Source organism: Vombatus ursinus, unplaced genomic scaffold (genome assembly GCF_900497805.2).
Source record: "Vombatus ursinus unplaced genomic scaffold, bare-nosed wombat genome assembly UNPS02014807.1, whole genome shotgun sequence".
Lineage (NCBI taxonomy): Eukaryota > Metazoa > Chordata > Mammalia > Diprotodontia > Vombatidae > Vombatus > Vombatus ursinus.
The window spans coordinates 14,663,463-14,682,605 of record NW_020954585.1 but is presented as its reverse complement, the minus strand read 5'-3'; the positions used below and the strand labels follow the sequence as shown (position 1 = coordinate 14,682,605).

The following is a 19,143-nucleotide window of genomic DNA, read 5'->3' as shown; positions in this document are numbered from 1 at the left end:
TTCTTCTACTTCTCTTAATTGCTTTTCAAAATCCTTTTTGAGCTCTTCCATGGCCTGGGACTGATTCATATTTTTTTTTGGAGGCTTTGAATGTAGGAGTTTTGACTTTGTTGTCTTCTTCTGGCTGTATGTTTTGATCTTCTTTGTCACCAAAGAAAGATTCTATGATCTGACTTTTTTATTGTTCTGTTTGCTCATGATCATCCCAGCTAATTACTTGAGTTTTAAACTCTTTGTTGAGGTAGGTTTCTGCTTCCAGTGTGGAGAATGTACTCTCTCAAACCTGGGGGGTTTTGTGCAGCTGTTTTCAGAGATACTTCTAGGCACCTGTAAATTTTCAGTTCTTCCAAGGTGGTATGATCAAAAGTGAGGTGTTTACTTCTTTCCTGGCCTGTGCTCTGATCTATGAGTGACCACAAGCACTCTTTCCTGCCTTGGAACTGTGAGGAGAATTCCCTCTCCACTGCTACTACAAGCTCCACCATACCATCTCTCCTCCTTCCCCCAGGACTGCCACCTAGGACTGAGACTCAGATCCAAGCACAGACAAAGCAAGAGAATCCTGCACCATTAAAGAGATCCCCACAATCCCCCTCTGATCAGTCACCCGATTCCCCCTCCATCTGTGGGCTGAGAGCTCCAGAGGCAGTCGCCACCCTGGGCTGCACCAGGACTGGGGCTGAAACTGAGCTTCTCTCTCACCACAGTCTGACAGACCTTTCCTACTGACCTTCTAAGTTGTCATTAGCATTTGTGTGTTGAGAAGTCTGGACACCACCACAGCTGCCTATGATTCAGTCCTCTGAGGCCTGTTCCAGGTTTACTGAGACCTGGTCTTTGCCTGCATACCCATGCTAAACTGTGTTTTTCTCTGAGTATGGCACAATAGACCTTTCCAATCAACCATGTAGGTTGTTTTGGCCTGGAAATTTATTTCACTCTGTCTTCTTGTGGGTTCTGCTGCTCTAGAATTTGTTTAGAGTCATGTTTTACAGGTATTTGGAGGGGTTTGGGGGAGGACTCAAGCAGTCAATGCTTCTACTCTGCCATTTTGTCTCTGTCCTCTAATTGTATTTTTTAAGGACTTGTTTTCTACAGTTAATTTTGTCCTTCCTTTTCCAAGCTATTGAATCTCTCTTGCATACCTCTCATTTTTCCTCTGATTTTTCTTCTACCTCTTTTATTTGACTTTTAAAATACTTCTTGAGCTCCTTCAAGAAGGCTTTTTGGGTCTCAGACCAGTTCATATTCCCTTTTGAGGTTTCAGAGGTGGGTTTGTTGACAATGTTGCCCTCCAGATTTTTTGTCTTGACTTTCACTTTCTCCATAATAACAATCTATGGTACATTTCTTTTTGCTCATAGTGTTTGCTTATTTCCTGGCCTTTCAAAAAATGAGCTCTCTTGCTGGAGAGCAGGGGGCACTGACTCAAGTTTCTTGTGCTGGGAACCTGGGGTGTGATCACTGGCTTTGTGTGCTGGGGCCTCGGATGCTGACAGTTGGAGGCTGTAGGGTTCTGGCAGCTTACCTGGTTTTGGACTGGAATCAGCAACACTGGAGCTTTAGGGGTAAGTGTGGGGCGTCTGGTCCTGGAAGTTGCCTGCTCATCCAGGCCTTTCACTTTCTTTGGCTCCTTGCAGGTAATGTTTCTCTGCCTGGGGCTTTCCCTCTTGGAGTTATGCTTCCCAGAGTTTTGCTGAGGCACCTTGAGACTTGGCTTCTGGAGAACACTGTGGCACGTGTTCTGAGCCAGTTTCCACTGGTTTCCCTTCCTGTTCCAAGGCACTCAGGGGTCCTGATGTCGATTCTTGCCTGCTCCACCACCTGGGGTTCAGGAGCTCCCCCTGGTATACTGAGGTAAGGCTTTCCACCAACTTGCTGAACAGCTTCCACTCTATACTGCTCCCCCTCCCCCAGGGCAAGAGGGGCCTTTCCCGTTAATCCCTCAAACTTCCTGGGCTACAGCACTGCTGCACCCCATCTTTCTACTGGTTCAGCTGTTCCAGGGTTTCTCCTGGGGCAACATTTTCTGGGCTTTCAGAGGTTAATGAGGGAGGGTGAGAGCAACTTACTTCTTACTCAGCCACCTTGACTCTCAGAAGTCAATCTGTCCAATTAACTTCTTCTTGGATGTTATGCCATTTGGTGCATACATGTTTAGTATTAGTGTTCCTTAATCGTGTATGGCACCTTTATAAAAAATATAGTTTTCCTAATTATCTCTTTTAATTATGCCTATTTTTTTTAATTTTGCTTTGTCTATAATCATGATTGCTACCTGTGCCTTTTTTACTTCAGATGAAGCATGAGAGATTCTGTCCCAGATACTAATTTTATTGTGCTTTGCTCTCTGTTTTAAGTGTGTTTCTTGTAAAAAACAAATCATTGGATTCTAGTTTCTAATCTGTTCTATCTGCTTTCTTAAGTTTATCCCATTCACCTTCACAGTTATGATTACTAACTATCCATTTCCTTCTATCCTATTTTCAACTGTTTATCCTTCTCTCTTTTCATCCCATCCCTCCTCTAAAACCTATTTTGATTCTAACTAATGCCTAGTTTTATCCTCCCTCCCTTTTACCACCTCACCTTTCTCTCTCTTATCCCATTTTATTACAACTTGCTTATTAGGTAAGATAATTTCTATTACCAATTGAATACACATACGCACACACATTTAATTTTATGTGTATACGTATTTATGTATGTGCATATAATATATGTGTACATCCATAAGTACATACAATATATGTATACATCAATAAGTCTGTGTATGTTTGTGTGTATATATATGTATATGTACACACACATATGTGTATGTTTATGTATAATCTTTTTCTTGCTTTGAACCAATTTAGATGTGAGTAAGGTTCAAGAATTGCTCCCACCACCTACCATTTTCCCCTCCACTCTAAAAGCTCTTCTTTGAATGCCTCTTTTTGCTAACATAATTTTCCTCATTCTTCTTCTTCTCCTATCCCACTTCTCTCAATGCATTCCCCTTTCTCATCTATTCATTTTCTTTAGATCATCCCAACATAATCAACTCACTCTTTTGCCCCTCTTTTTTTTGTAGAATCCTTCTAACTGTCCTAAAAATGATAAAGTTCTTAAGAGTTTCAAGTATCATCTTCTCATATAGAAAGATAAACACTTTAACTTTATTAAGTCCCTTTATGATTTCTCTTTCATATTTATTTTTTATTGATTCACTTGAGTCATATTTAAAAGTCAAATTTCCTTCAACTTTACTCTTTTCATCAGGAAGGCTTAAAAGCCCTTTATTTCATTAAATAACATTTTTTTTTCTCCTTAAGCATTATACTCAGTTTTTCTTGGTATATTATTTTTTGGACATAATTCCAGCTCTGTTGCCTTCTGGAATTTCATATTGTAAGCTCTATACTCTTTTAACATTGTATCAGCAAAATGTTTTGTGATTTGGACTGTCACTCCATGATATTGGGATGGTTTCTTTCTGGCTGCTTGAAGCATTTTCTCTTTAACTGGGTGCTCTGGAATTTTTCTATATTATTCTGAGAGTTTTCATTTTCTTTCAACTTCTATTTAGCCTTCTGATTCTAGAATGTTGGAGCAGTTTTCTTTGATAATTTCTTGAAATATGACATCTAGGCTCTTTCTTTGATCATGGCTTTCAGGTAGTTCAATAAATCTTAAATTTTGTCTTTTCAATCTATCTTCTAAATCAGTTATTTTTTTTTCTGATGAGGTATTGCCCATTTTCTTTTTTTTTTAACTTTGTTTTATTGTTTCTTGATATCTTATGGAGTCATTAGCTTCCATTTACCCAATTCTAATTTTTAAGGAATTATTTTCCTCAGTGAGTTTTTCAATTTGGACAAATCTACTTTTTAAAGATTTACTTTTTTTCAGTGAATTTTTGTACCTCTTTTTCCATCTGGTAAATTCTGAGTTTTTAGTTGTTATTTCTTCAATATTTCTGTGCCTCTTTTAGCAAGGTGTTGTCTTTTTGTAATTTTCTTTCTTTTCTCTCATTTCATTGCCTCATTTTTCCTCTACTACTCTTTTGATTTTTGAGATCATATTTTAGCTTTTCCAGGAATTCTAGTTGGGTTTGTGTCTAGTTTACATCTGTCTTTGAAACTTTGCTTGTAGCTGTTTTGACATTGATGTCATCTCTTGTGAGGGACTGTCTGATGTTGGCAGCTACCAGGTTGAGCGCTGTGGCAAGGGTAGGGTAAGATCTGGGTATTTTGGAAGTCGAGGCAGGGGCTGTGGTAGGCAGAGTCGTGGTGAACTGGGATGGGCTGGATACGGAGAAGCCCTGAGGCAGTGGGCAGTGCTTTGTGAGATAAGCTGGGTGCAAGGAAGTAGCTGGAGCTTGAGCTCCTGAGGCAAGGGGCGGTGCCACGTGGGAGTGGGATGGCAGAGGACTGAGTTCCCTTTGCTTAGTCCCCTCCCTATATGCAACGTCATCCCCAGATGCCTCTTGTGACCTTCCTGACTTCCTGGGTCCCTTTGTGCAGCACTGACCCCAGACCCCTCCTGAGTCTGACTTCCTAGGTCACGTACTCTTGTCTATGCGCCATTCCCAGATGCCTCCTCCCTATATCCAGTCCTAGCCTCCTACGTCACTCCCTCCCCCTTGGTGTGCTAAACTCAGACAGCCCCTTCCGGTATCTGACCCTACAATCATTGGCTAGTAAGTGGGCTGGGGAGGAGGGGCTAGGTAGTTAGTTAGGAACAAGCGTGGTCAGATCACACGTGTGCTCTCCCCTGGCTCCTGCCCTGTTGCTCTGGCCTTGCTGCTTGGGCTTGCTATGATGGCTTGCTGTGATGGCCTCTGAATAAAGCTCTGGTGTTGGCACCTCCCGATGGCCCGTCTCTGTGTGGTTATCCGGCAGAGGACCGAAGACTCGAGTGTGAGTAAGACTCTGGTAGTGTGCTCCTTATAGAAGGAGTGGGTACCGGCATACAGCTGGCAGAAGGTCGGCATGCGGCCAGTATAATCTCTGTTTTTAATTGTCAGGGTCTTTTTTGTTTGTTTGTTTGTTTGTTTTTTGCTCATGTTTTCATCCTATTTCCTGATTTTGAACTTTATGTTAAACTTGGGATCTGTTCCTGGAATGGGGAGTAAGAAGCACTGTCTTAAGCTTCAGTGTTTTGTTTTCCTTTGTTTTCCACACTCTTATTTTCAGAGCTAGTTATAAGGGTTTAAAATTGTTTGTGCTTCTGATATCATGTGATCTGCAGAGAAGTGTGATCACTGCTCTCCTAGTCTACAGTGTGGCCCTTACCCAATAAAAGCCCAAGGTCCCTTGCAATTACAATAGATACTACTCCTTAGGATCCCTGCTTTCTTGGGACTGCAAACAATACTGGGAATGGTACTGTTCCTCACAGATCTTGATCTCTCAAGTCATAAGTAATACTGCTTCTTAGCAGCCCTACTCCCTTAGAACTGGAAGTGATATTGTTTCTGTGTGTGTCTGATCCCTTGTGATCATAAATGATTCTTCTCCTCAGACCTCTCACTCTCTCTTGAACCAAAAGTGCTCCTCTCCACCCTTGAAATGTGACCCATAAGTGGATGTAGGCAATGGAGTGCCAATCAGCATCTCATCCTATCTCTATCACTAGTGTAGAGGTACCCGGTATTCTGTTTTTGATGAGTCCTCAGGTCCCCTTACTATCTATGGCTTGAAAGCTTCCAGCACTGCTTCTGTTTCTGTCTTCACCATTGAGTCCCACCACTTGTGTTTCATCCAGATGAGTTCCAGCCCATCCTCTTCCTCCATGTCATAAATCTTTCTTTCCAAATTCTTAAATTGTCTTGATCTAGAAGCATGTTTCACTTTAACATTTTATTGGTTCTACCATTCCAGAATTCATCTGAGTTTTTTTTTAATTGTTTGGAGGAGAATGTTGAGAGAGCTTGACAGAGTGCTTTCTCTATTCCTCCATCTTGATTCTGACCCAAGAAGTCCCAATGGGTGTCTTTTCAAGTATCACTATAGTTAACCACCCTCTTTTTATAAATACTCTTCCAGTTAACCACAAGTAAAAAAAAAAAAACCCGTAAAATAAGCTTGGTTGAGAAGAACAAATTTACAAACAATGCCTAAAAATGTGTGTCTCTTCCTGTACTTTGAATCCATCATCTCTCTATCAGAAGGTGGGCAATGTGTTTTATCTAATGCCATTTGGAAACATTATTGGGCATTACTTTCATTAAAATTCTTAAGTCTTTTGAAGTTATTCTTCCTCATAATCTCATTGTCCTTTTATCAGTTCATCTTGTTCTGTTTATTTCATTTGGAATAAGTTAATAGCTTACTAGGATTTTACAAAACAATCTATTTTATCATTTCTTACCCTGTAGTCATATTTCATTACAATTAAATATCTACTTTTTGAATTCTTATGGTACTTTTTTTTTCTTTCTTTGACACAGAAGGTCTGGATTTATGCTAGAATTTTTCTTTCTTTTTTCTTTCTCCCTACTCCTAGGATGTGATCAGTGGACTTTTTCTATCTTAATTTTGCATTGTGGTTGCAGTAGATTTGGCAATTTTCATTAGTAGTTTCTTGAAACTTAATGTCATACATTTAAAAAAAATAAAAATGGTTTCAAGAAATATTTCTTTTTTCCCAGATCGATTCTCTCTATCTCACCAAGGGTAGAAGTGAAGTGGTCACTGCTAATCCTTGTGGCAGCTTGGAACTTAGTTTATTTCCAATTTGAGTTAATTTGATCATCCTTATGTGACTTGCTAAACTCCCCCACCCCCCTCACACACTCTTATCTTGTTCATTTGCATTTGTGGTGATATGACTGATGGCTTTCTTTCTTATTCCCCATGGATTAATGAATCTTTGTGATTTTTCAAGGTGGAAGACTTCACTTATTCTAATTTCTCATTTAATTCCCACATAATTTTTAGGTCAGTTGTGATTTTCAGGTTTATACTAAAGCAGATGTGGAAAAATGTATCTGTCTGATTCTATTCAGGCAAGCATATTGACTGAAAGTCTCTTTGCAAGTTTTTTTTTAATAAAATCTATGTAACTTGCAATAAGAAATTAATAGTATTGTATTAGGAATAAGTGATTTTAATATCCTACTTTATGATTCAGATAAATATAATAGAAAGCTATACAGTAAGTAAAATCCAGAGTTGAACAAAATGTTGGGGGAGGAATAGATTTGACCAACTTTTCCAAACTTCTGAATAGGAATATAAAAATTAATATATTTCTTAGCATTCTACTATATCTTTAAATATAGTGATCATGTTTGACCACATAGAAAATTCTCCCTCTGATACATATTAGAAATTCATGTAAAATTTTATTGCCCCAGGGAAGTCTCTAAAACTAAGTTATGTACTATCTTAATGGAATTTGGCTAAGGATTGGGATTCCAAATAGTAATACATGGAATATTAGAGCACAATATTGCAGAGTCAGTAGAGAGAATCTAAAATAAGATGGTTTTATTGAGAGAAAATATTCACAATAATAGTCAAAGATCTTGAACAATGATCCACTGATGACTTGATAGATGGGGGAACTTAAGCCAGTTAAGTATCCATTAGATTTTTGTAGAATTCTTAACTGGCCTAAACAGAACCAGATATTAGAGGAGGGTGTGAGTAGCCTGGATCTGAGGACAGGTGCTGATTCATGTTGTGAGGTGAGAGTTTCAGGATGTAGGGTTAGGGAATTGATCACTATTTAATATTAATATTCAAATTTGGAGAAGGATAGAAAAGTACTTTCATCCTACTATAGGTCTTACTTTGACAAAGTAACTGGATAACTCAAGTAATTTGAGCCTCCCCAGAGATTTCTTCATTGCCCTTGGCAGGGAATATGCTAATGTGTTAAAACAGACATTTAACATCTACAAGAGTGGAGATAGTCTCCACAACAAACTGTTCACCACACTGATAAAATGAATCACAAATGTGGGAACCCTTTCTTCCCACCAAAAAAAAAAAGATTAATGGAAGTCTTTCTTTTGGAAAATTTTTAAATACTGAATGGAGAAAAAAAGATACGATTATCTGACTTTACATCTATTAATATCCTTATGGAGTTATTATATCATTAAATTCAATAATATTTATGTATTTTGTGTAATGTTAAGTAAATTTCATTATAAAAGAGTCAACTTGTTATTTTTTTAGTTGGAAACAAATTGTATTATATTAAAGTCCTTTAATGAGACAAATATGAACAGGAATTGGGGAAAATTGTTATCAATGAATGTTATCAGGGAGGGAAGAAACAGATCAATGAATTTGATATTCAATTAAAAACAACTAGAATTCCAACAAACTTTCAAAATCCACTAAATGCTAAAATAGACATTCTGAAAAGTAGAAGAGATGAACAAAACTAAATAAAAAATCTTAAACTGATAAATAAAATGAAACCTTTAAAAATAGATTGTAATTAACTTGTTTGATTTTAAAGAAGCTAAAATCCAAAATATTGGTAGCCAAAACAAACAAAAATAAATAACAAAAAATAAAATAATAGATATTAATCTGCTAATTTATATACTAACAAACTTGACAATTAATATAAAATGTACCAATATCAACAAATACACTGGCCGCACGCCGACCTTCTACCAGCCGTGCGCCAGTACCCACTCCTTCTATAAGGAGTACACTACCAGAGTCTTACCCACACCCGGGTCTTCGGTACTCAGCCGGATCACCACACAGAGACGAGCCATCGGGAGGCGCCAACACCAGAGCTTTATTCAGAGGCCAACACAGCAAGCCATCATAGCAAGCCCAAGCAGCAAGGCCAGAGCAACAGGGCAGGAGCCAGGGGAGAGCACACGTGTGATCTGACCACGCTTGTTCCTAAAAACCTACCTAGCCCCTCCTCCCGAGCCCTCTACTAGCCAATGATTGTAGGGTCAGATACCGGAAGGGGCTGTCTGAGTTTAGCACACCAAGGGGGAGGGAGTGACGTAGGAGGCTAGGATTGGATACAGGAAGGAGGCATCTGGGATTGACGCATAGACAAGAGTAAGTGACCTAGGAAGTCAGGCTCAGACACTGGGAGGAGGGGTCTGGGTCAGTGCTGCACAAAGGGACCCAGGAAGTCAGGAAGGTCACAAGAGGCATCTGGGGATGACGTTGCATATAGGGAGGGGACTAAGCAGAGGGAACTCAGTCCTCTGCCATCCCACTCCCACGTGGCACTGCCCCTTGCCTCAGAAGCTCAAGCTCCGACTACTTCCTTGTACCCAGCTTATCTCATAGCACTGCCCAATTGCCTCAGGGCTTCTCTGTATCCAGCCCATCCCAGTACACACAACTCTGCCTATCACAGCCCCTGCCTCGACTTCCAAAATACCCAGATCTTACCCTACCCTTGCCACAGCGCTCAACCTGGTAGCTGCCAACATCAGACAGTCCCTCACAAACAAAATATCTAATATTTATATTAATGAAAAACTATATAACTGAACATTCAGAAAACAACTGATTCCAGTATTATATAAATTACCTAAAACAGTTTATAGTTGTAAAGGAAGGGATCTTTTTAACTAAACTAGGGAGAAAGAAAACAGAAAAAGCAAAATATATAAGATTTTCACTAATGAATATTAATGTAATTTAAAATATTAACAAATGAACTAGGATAATATATATCAAAAATATTGTATACCATGAGCAGGTGGTATTCATAGTAGTAGGATTATCAGGTTGGTTTAACATCTGGCAAAATAAAATATAAAATACTATGTTCATAATGATAATAAAAGTTGTGTGATTATACAAATAGATGCATAAAATTCTGAAAAAATATATGATTTCTGTTAAAATATTAAAAATAAAAATAAGCATTTTATTATCATAATTAAGAGTACATATAAAAACATAAGCCAATGATATGTGCGTAAATATAGTTTTACATATATGTACATAACATACATACATATATATCATGTACATTTTGTATATTATATATATTTATATTTGTAATGAAATGCAAGTATACTAAATTCCTTTCAAGTAAGATATGGAAAAAAAGCAAGGTTGTCTATTGTGACCTCTAAGTTCTGGAAATGATGGCTATAGTAAAGGGTAAGAAAAAAAGGTCAAATGAGTGAACAAATATCAACCAACAGGAATCCCAATTATAACTTTTTCAGGTGATCAGATTGTCTAAAGACAGACCCCTAGAGAGGGAAAAATAAATTTAATAATAAATTCAATGAAGTGGTAACATAAAAAATAAAATCATGGAAATTATCAACCTTTCTACATCTTACAAACAAAACAACAGGAAGAATTACAAACAAATAACTTTCAAGATAAATATGGAATATAAAGAATACCAAAGAATGATGAAACAAGTGTAGAAATTGAGGTCATACAGTGGGGCACATTCTATATTCTGAGTTAAAGCTACCTGAAGTACACCTATAAAAATATTTAAATGCTATTATGGAACTAACAATGTAATAATCTGGACACAGGAACATTTTTTCATCATTTCAGAGATTAAATGCCACCTGATTTGAAATTTGTAGTTTTATCAAATAATAAAATTATGTTTTTTTACTGGATGAAAAAAAAATCTCCTGCACACCAATGAAACACTCAAGCTTCCATTCAATTATCATTCACTTTTCACTTTATTAATGTTTTGCCTTATCATGCTGTACAAAGTATTATTCCACATTTCATAGAGTTCATTGGGTGCTGATGATTTTTTTTTAGTCCAATGCTTGCAAACACCCATTCACATTCACTATTAAATATTTTCAGAGTTCAAGGAAGGGATCAACTACGGGCATTGTGAACCCTGCACCTCTAAGAAATAGAGGAAATGTGGGACTTCCTTTTTTTTCCCTCATCAAATCCCCCATTACTTATTTATCTAGCAGCAGGCTACTCTACCTGGATGAAATGATGCATGCATCACGAAGCAAATTGGAGTCAAGAAATTTAAGACAGACGATGGAGGCACAAACAATGCAGGCACATACTCTATTCTCTCTCTCTCTCTCTCTCTCTCTCTCTCTCTCTCTCTCTCACACACACACACACACACACACGCACGCACAGAAGGACAACATTAAGGGCAGAATTCAGCTTCAAGGAGTGAGAAGAGAGATACTATGGATTCAACAGAGAGCCCTTGAAATTGAAAGTTGATATTCTGAGGTGATTACAAGATGGTGGAGAAAAGGCAGGGACTTGCCTGAGCTCTCCCTATACCCCTCCAAATGCATTTAAATAATGCCTCAAAACAAATTCTAGAGTGGCAGAACCCATAAGAGGATGGAGTGAAACAATTGTCCAGCCTAAGACAACTTATAAATCAGTAGCAGTTTTCCAAGCCTTCCTGTGACCTCATGTTCTTTAGCTAAAGCATTGACTATACTCCTCTGGTGGGATACTGCTGCACTTTTTCAGAAATAAAAGGTATTTGGAATACCATAGGACTCACGGGTTTCCCAGTTCTGCTTCATTGACCTTTTCAGCTTGCAGACTTTCTATGATGACATAGTATGAAAGAGCGGGATTGCCACAGAAAACAAATGTCCTTTGATGCTTAGTCTCTCCTTTTGGCATTCTTGCTTGTGTGCCCTATATGAGAGATCTTCCCCTAAATTATGGTGACTGTCCATTATGTCCCTAATCTTTATCTTACTTGCTGTAGTATAAAAATAGGGAAAGGGGAGGGGAGGGAGGAAAAGGAGGAGAAAAAAGGAGAAAAGAAAAAAAGAAGAGATTACAGGAAAGGAGAAAAAAAAGATAAGAGATCTAAGGAGAAGACTTCTCAGTGGAATCAAGCAATCAGATCATCTTTCTAAATGATTTTTGATTAACAATCAACTTCCTTTAGGATTTCTAACTTCTCAAGGCTTTCCTCTTCAGTGATCTCACTAACTCTCTCTTACCTCCTTCCTGATCAATGGCAATACTGGGCAAAATTTTGCAATAGATAAAGCATCTCTTCAGTATCTTCAGTCTATCCACTAATTGTGAGAGTTAAAGATTTTCTCCCATTTAAAGCAATTTCAGACACATTCCTGCATTTCCTAGAAAAGGAAAGCATTACTAGCAACTATGAAATCCAGTCCTAAGTAGATCACTTTACTCTTATGTTTCTTGAATATGAAGTTATCTAACTTTTTGGTGGATTCATTTCTCTACCTTTCATCTTTAGCTGGTATTTTTCTCCAACCCCATTGACTTAAAAATGTATTCTCATGGCAGGGATGTTATCCTCTACAATTAGTTGATTTCTATTAGGATATAAAAATCGTTTAAGAACTTCTTCAAAGATTTAGGAGTGAGAACTAGGATAAATTCACTGGTATTAGGGTACATGATCACTTTTATTTGAAGCCAAATGCATACCTATGATGGTATATTATGGTGTCTGTAAATAAGAGTGGAACAGTTTATCTAAAGTGCATCCTTGACTTTCTATTTCACTAAAAAGCATTGTCATTATTAATTCATGCTCAGTAAGTACACAGAGTTGGAGTGATCTCTGCCCTCATATAAGAGAAGTCTTGAAATATCTTCTACCAAAGATGTTCATCATTCTGAATGATCATTCCTTTATGACTCAAAGTCAGGAAATTTCTTAACCACATGAAAGTGGCTTCATTGACAATAAAAGAAAAAGTCCTATTTGCTAGGGACAGGTTTCCAAGAAAGATAGATATACAACTACAAAAACTTGAAGTGTTTTTACCAGAAGTCTTACAAAGGCACATTTCAGATTTATGGAGTAGCATTAGAATGTCAACATTATCTTCTACACAGGACATTGCCTCTATTGAAAGGTCAGTAATGTTGCTCCATTTGAATCAAAGACTTTAGACTTACCTTAAAAGAGTGGTGCATTGTATCTAATACTGCTTTCTAGAAGTTTCAATCATAGACTGTTTTGAAAGCAGTAACAGATACTAATTGAAGATACAATTTATCTGTGCGGAATAATGATCACCCTCTCAGACATATTCTCCTCTAATAATCATCATTAGTAGTAGTGTCATATTTTAAAAAGAAAGGATAGCAATATAATTCACTTTATTCTCTAATGCTGAAATGTTAGTACTGGATTATTGGTGAGATAGAAATGGAATTAAGTTAATCTAGCAGATGGCAATAGACATTTCTTAATGTGATTTATGCAAAACAAGTCAAAGTTGGGAAGCCATCTTCTTTGGGGAGGGACATTTCAAGTCCATGAAGAAGTTCAAAGGATAAGTAAGCCAAGTATCCACAGAGGTGGGGAATTTGTGGCCTCAAGGCCACATGTGGACTTCTAGTTCCTTGGGTGCAGCCTTTTGACTGAGTCCAAGTTTTGTAGAACAAATACTTTTATTAAGAGCATTTGCTCTGTGAAATATAGATTCAATCAAAAGGCTGCACTTGAGGACCTAGAGGATCATATGTGGCCTTGAGGCCACAGGTTCCCCACCCCTGGTCTAGAGTATGAGAAAAAGTGGAAATTCTAGATGCAGCACCTTCTCAAGGTTTGCTCTCTACAACTTGAAATCAAATTCAGAATTGTACAAGTTGGGTACCTAGGGTATGTGCTTGTAAGTGAGTGTGTATGCATGTGTGTATGTAGGTGTATGTGTGAATACTCTAAAAAGTTCAAAGGTATTCTGTGGGTCTGCACTCCTAAAAATATAAATCATGAGTTACCAGTGGTAAAATTACCTTTAATAAGTAGACAATAGATATCATTACCTCAAAGCAAAGACATTTATTTAAAAAGCATTGTAAAAATAGAAGTACTAAAACACTCCCCACTTTAAACCTGGACTACAGTTCTAACAATCATATGGAGATCTTGTAGAAAAAAAATGGACAAAAAACCTACAGTACAATGGGAATGAGGTACCCATTTGGGGGTACATGTGTGGTCATGCAAAATACATTTCCATGTAAGTCATGCTGTGAAAACAAAAACAGTATAGAGACAAAAAAAAATCTTCCATGTGCATTCAAGTTCTGCCAGTTCTTTCTCTGGAGATGGAGAGTGCCTTTCATCATAAGTCTTTCAGAATTGCCTTGGATCATTGTATCGCTGAAAATAGATAAGTCATTCACAGATGATCATTGTAAAATACTGCTGTTTCTGTTCTTCTAGTTCTCCTCACTTCACTTTGCATCAGTTCATTTTTCCAGGATTCCAGTAGTTCCCAGTTAAGTTTTTCCAGGATTTTCTGAAATCATTCTGCTTGTCATTTTTTATAGCATAATAGTACGCCATTAAAATCATACACCACAACTTGTTCAGTCATTCCCAAATTGATAGACATCTCCGCAACTTCCAATTCTTTGCCACCACAAAGAAAGAGATGCTATAAATATTTTTATACAAATAGATCCTTTCCCCTTTGTTATCTCTTGGGATATAGGCCTATTAGTGTTATTGCTGGGTCAAAGGATATGCATAGTTTTACATCCTTTTGGTCATAGTTCCAAATTGCTCACTGGAATGGTTGGATTAGGCCACAACTTCACCAACAGAGCATTAGTGGCCCAATTTTCCCACAGTCCCTCTAATGTTTGTCATTTTCCTTTTCTGTCATATTAACCAAACTGATAGGTGTGAGGTGGTACTTCAGAATTGTTTTTATTCGTGTTTGTCTAATCAATAGTGAATTAGATTGCTTTTTTATATGACTCTAGATAGCTTTGATTTCTTCAACTTAAAACTTCCTTTTTATATCCTTTGACCATTTATCAATTAGGAAATCACTTATATTATTATAAATTTGACTCAGTTCTCAATATATTTGAGAAATGAGGCTTTTCTCAGGAGCATTTTCTAATGATATTCAATCAGCAAAACATTCAGTTAATAAATTAAATGTCAGTTGGTTCCCCACACTACTATTGTCTTTACATTTCTCAAACTTCAATATTTTGTTCATTTTTTGAGGTAGCATTAGATAAAAGGACATGAAATACTATCTGAAAATGAAGAATTCTTCCTTGAACTGCATCCTCTCACTTCATAGATCTTCATAAAAAATAAACAAAAAGTAATTAGCAAGATAAAAAAGGTTTCATTTTATTTTCTGTTAGACTGTTATTAAGCCATTCTAATAATCTCTGAATCCCTAAATATGTGATATAGGGCTTTTACCCATACCTAATTTAGATGATAGATACATGACTTTAATTCTCACTAATTATGTTACTAATAGTCATTATTATTAACTAGAGGTTGGAAAACAGGCAGTATAATAGACATTTAAACAGGGATAGACAGAATAAACCAAGAAATTAGTCTTGTAAAATTATTCTATATCTCTTTAAAACTGTCATATGAAATACAATTTCAAAAACCAATTTGCCAACGACCATGCTGAAAGAAGGTAGTGGGTAACATATTCATTCATCAAGCCATCAAATGATCAGCAATAACCTGAGGGAACTTGTGAAGCTTGGGGAAACATCTCAAATTTTTTCTCAGTACTGTCAAGTGCAGAATAGAACAATTATCAGAAAACTACCAGTCTTACTGGTTCTTCTGTAGCACATAGCTCTCCCAAAGGTAGATACACACACACAAACACACACACACACACACACACACACACACAAATGCACACACATACATGCACATTCAATGCAATATTCTTTTTTGTTTCAGAAAGTGAAACAAGAACAAAATAGTGGGATATCATGGGAAATAAGCTGGATTTGGACTTAGAAAGCATGAGTTTGAATTTTAGCTCTGCCACGAGCTGCTTTATGACATTGGACCAACTCACTTCACCTTTCAGAGTCTCAAATTTTTCATTTACATAATGAGGAAAATGAACTAGGTGACCTCTAAGGTCTCTACTAAATCTTCATTCATGATCTTATAGATGTTTTCTAGATAGCCTCTATATAATTTCTAGGAAAATCTTGTTATCTATAATCATCAGCTATGAACAAGTTTTTTCCACAAACATTTAAGTGCCTACTATTTATAAAACACAAAAAGATAGCATTTCACAGTGTATAGAGAGTCAGCCTCGAAATTAGGAAAACTTGGTTTTAAGTCCCATCTCTGATCCATATTTTTTTTTGGTGAGGCAATCGGGGTTAAGTGACTTGCCCAGGGTCACACAACTAGTAATCTGATCCGTATTTGATAGTGAAAGCAGTGTCTCATTCTTTACAAGGGCCTGACTTGGGGTTCAAAAGTCTCTGATAATCAGTAGGTATCTTTCTCCAAAATTCAAGTGGCAGAAAGTGTTTAAAACTGATAGATTCACATACCATAATTACTAAAGGGACTAAAGAAACTGAAGTCATAGAATTGCAAGTGGAAATAAAAGCTTAGTTTTATCATTAGGATTCCTCAAATGAATATAATGGATATTTGATTACAAAGATTTCTCACATTTATATAGTGTTTCCTAGATAAAATTGAAGGCAAACTAAAGCGTAATTAATGGATATATTGTTGCTGGGTTTATTTTTGATTTTTTTATTTTGTCCTTTGTTTTCAAAGAAGACCAGTGACATCACAGGGTGATGATGTCTTGACTTGCACATGAACTGCATTTAAGTGAAGCAAAGTTTCACAAAGTTGTCAGACTCACTTTCTCTTCCTGAGTCACTAAAGTCCAGTGGCAAGACAAAAGTCCAGATGACTGCTGATGACACAGGATGCAGCGGATGACCTTGGTATCTTTGTTGTCTGACCAAGCACTTAACACTCCACAGTGCCTCCTTCAGCCACCTTCATGGCCATTGGAACAAATTGTTCTCATCCCCCTATTCCATTGGGGAGAAGTCTTCACATGCTCGAGGTAGACATTCTTAATGCACTGATGGGGTTTGAGGCCTGTGAGTTACTCCCAACCTGGTTTAGCTCTTTGGCTGAAGCTGTTTTACTAGGGTGTGGTTGCTGTAGATGCTACAGCTTCTCTGAGCTACAAGTGAGAGTCGGGTGACCAGTTAGACACCAAAGGAGGATAAGCAGCCCTTTAAAGGGCTTGGTAAGCCCTCACACTAGATGTGCTAGTCCTCCCTTAACATCCCATATATCCCAGAAGGGCGTTGGGACTTAAGGAAAAGGGAAAACAGGTAAGGCCAGAAAAGGGAGAACTTTGGTGAGACTGAAAGGAATGCACAACAGAAAGCCTTTCTGGAGGAAATCAGGAAACAGTCCACTGAACACATACAACAACACAATTGCTAGGTATTGAAAGGAGGCAAAAACATGGAAATCAAAAGGTGTAAATCTCTGGATCTAGAACAAGTACAATAAGAATTTGCCATATTATATACATACATGTGCGTATAATCTGATCCTCATATATGTCATAAATAAAGTAGCAGGGGCAAATATTTTCCAAAACATTTTATAAATGGAGAAAGTTTGGCTTGGAGATGCCACTTGATTTGCCCAAAGTAATATAACTAGCAAGTGTCAGAACCAGAATCTAAGCACAGATCTAATATAGACAATTACAATGGTCTTTCAACTATTTCACAATGAATCAATCAATGATTATCTATTAATATTAACCATTAACATTGTCAAGTATTAATTGTTTAACTAAATAGTATTATTAATTAAAAGATATTAATTAAGATTACTAATATTGATGCCAACCATTGTACTTGGTCCTGAGAATACAAAGAAAATTAATGAAACAAGCCCCAATGACAAGGATTTCATGTTTTAATGCATAAAATGATAAGATCTCAGATTTGGATAGAAATGGTAGATATCTATTCCAACCCATACATGAAGTCTGAATTTCATTACAAAACCTTTGGAAGATAGATATCTAGTCTCTAAAGATACCCAGTAAAAGTCAACTATTTATCTACTGAAGCAGTGCAATCTATTTTTGGATGACATGAATTGTTTTAATTTCTTATTTATTTCAAGATAAAAATGTATTTCTTATATCTTCCAACCATTAATCTACACAGAAATTTTCTATCTTCTGTCAAGCAGTACAAAAGACTCTTCCAAATAAGAGCCCTTTAATTATTTGAAGACAGCTTCAATGTTACACAAATTAATAAGGATAAAACAAAATAACTATATTTATTGACTTATTATACATGAAACTTTAAAAGTTTTTTACATCATTAAAAAAATTTTAAAATGAAATATGAATTCCTTTTGTTGAAATAACTTGTTTCATATCATTTAGTTCACAAGATTTAAAACATTTTAAAATTAATCTTCACAAAAAATGAAACACTTTTCCAAGTCTAGTCTTGATTTATCCTGTAGTTTTCCAATTGAATTTAAGTCAGGCAATTTCCTCATCCATGGGAGTATCTTTATCCCTATTCCTCGTATAAATTTGGTAATCTTTCATGGCATGTGGCATAGGGAAAGACTAGCTGCCATATTCCATCTCTATTTAAGAATTTATAAAATAAGCCTCACCATTCCTGGGACCCTTCTCAGGGTTGACATCCACCATCTCCCATAATGAAGACTGAAGAAGCAGATCTTAGAAGTGGTCCGCATTTATAAGTTTGTACTCACCTTCCTTTTCATGGGCCTCTTTTTTTCCCTCTCCTTTTCCTCCTCCTCTTTACTTCATTCTTGTTCTTCTCCATTCTCAAGGAATGGATAAATGGATATTGGCTTTATCTAGATTAGGACACACCAGACAAAGACAGCTGGTGATTTGTAGTGGTTGATGAACTGGAAGGTTTGTGAACATTTTAAAAATTACTCTCCTGTTAAGTTGGTGAAGACAGTAGATCTAACCCCAGACAAGAACTATGAACTAGGCTCACATGCTCATGGGACTATGTATGCTGGAACTTTTTAATTTTGCCAATGAGAGCAATGGATTTTCTCATCTTCTGGTCTTAAACCCTTTATGGCAAGTTGGTAGGCTTCTCCCAAGTCCCTGTGAACTGGGAATACATCATGAGCTTTGGGCTATGCCTGGTGAGCTGTCAGCTTGGACTTCTTGCTTTTGGAGCCCTAGTTTGGCCAAGCTGTGATCAACTAACTTAGTTTTTATTTTATGAGAAAATCATATAAAAAGAGGTTGAGAATTTTAAGAAGAACTTAAGATAAAGTTATAGAGAGAAACTGAAGAAGACATAAAGCCGGGAAATGAAGAGTAACAGAACTCCTTATTAAATGTGGTATTAAAAAAAA

At 36.9% G+C, this 19,143-nt stretch overlaps 1 pseudogene; it reads left to right on the top strand.

The window, feature by feature from the left end:
* Positions 1 to 4,976: 4,976 nt before the first annotated feature.
* Positions 4,977 to 18,991, top strand: LOC114052014 (annotated as a pseudogene).
* Positions 18,992 to 19,143: the final 152 nt, after the last annotated feature.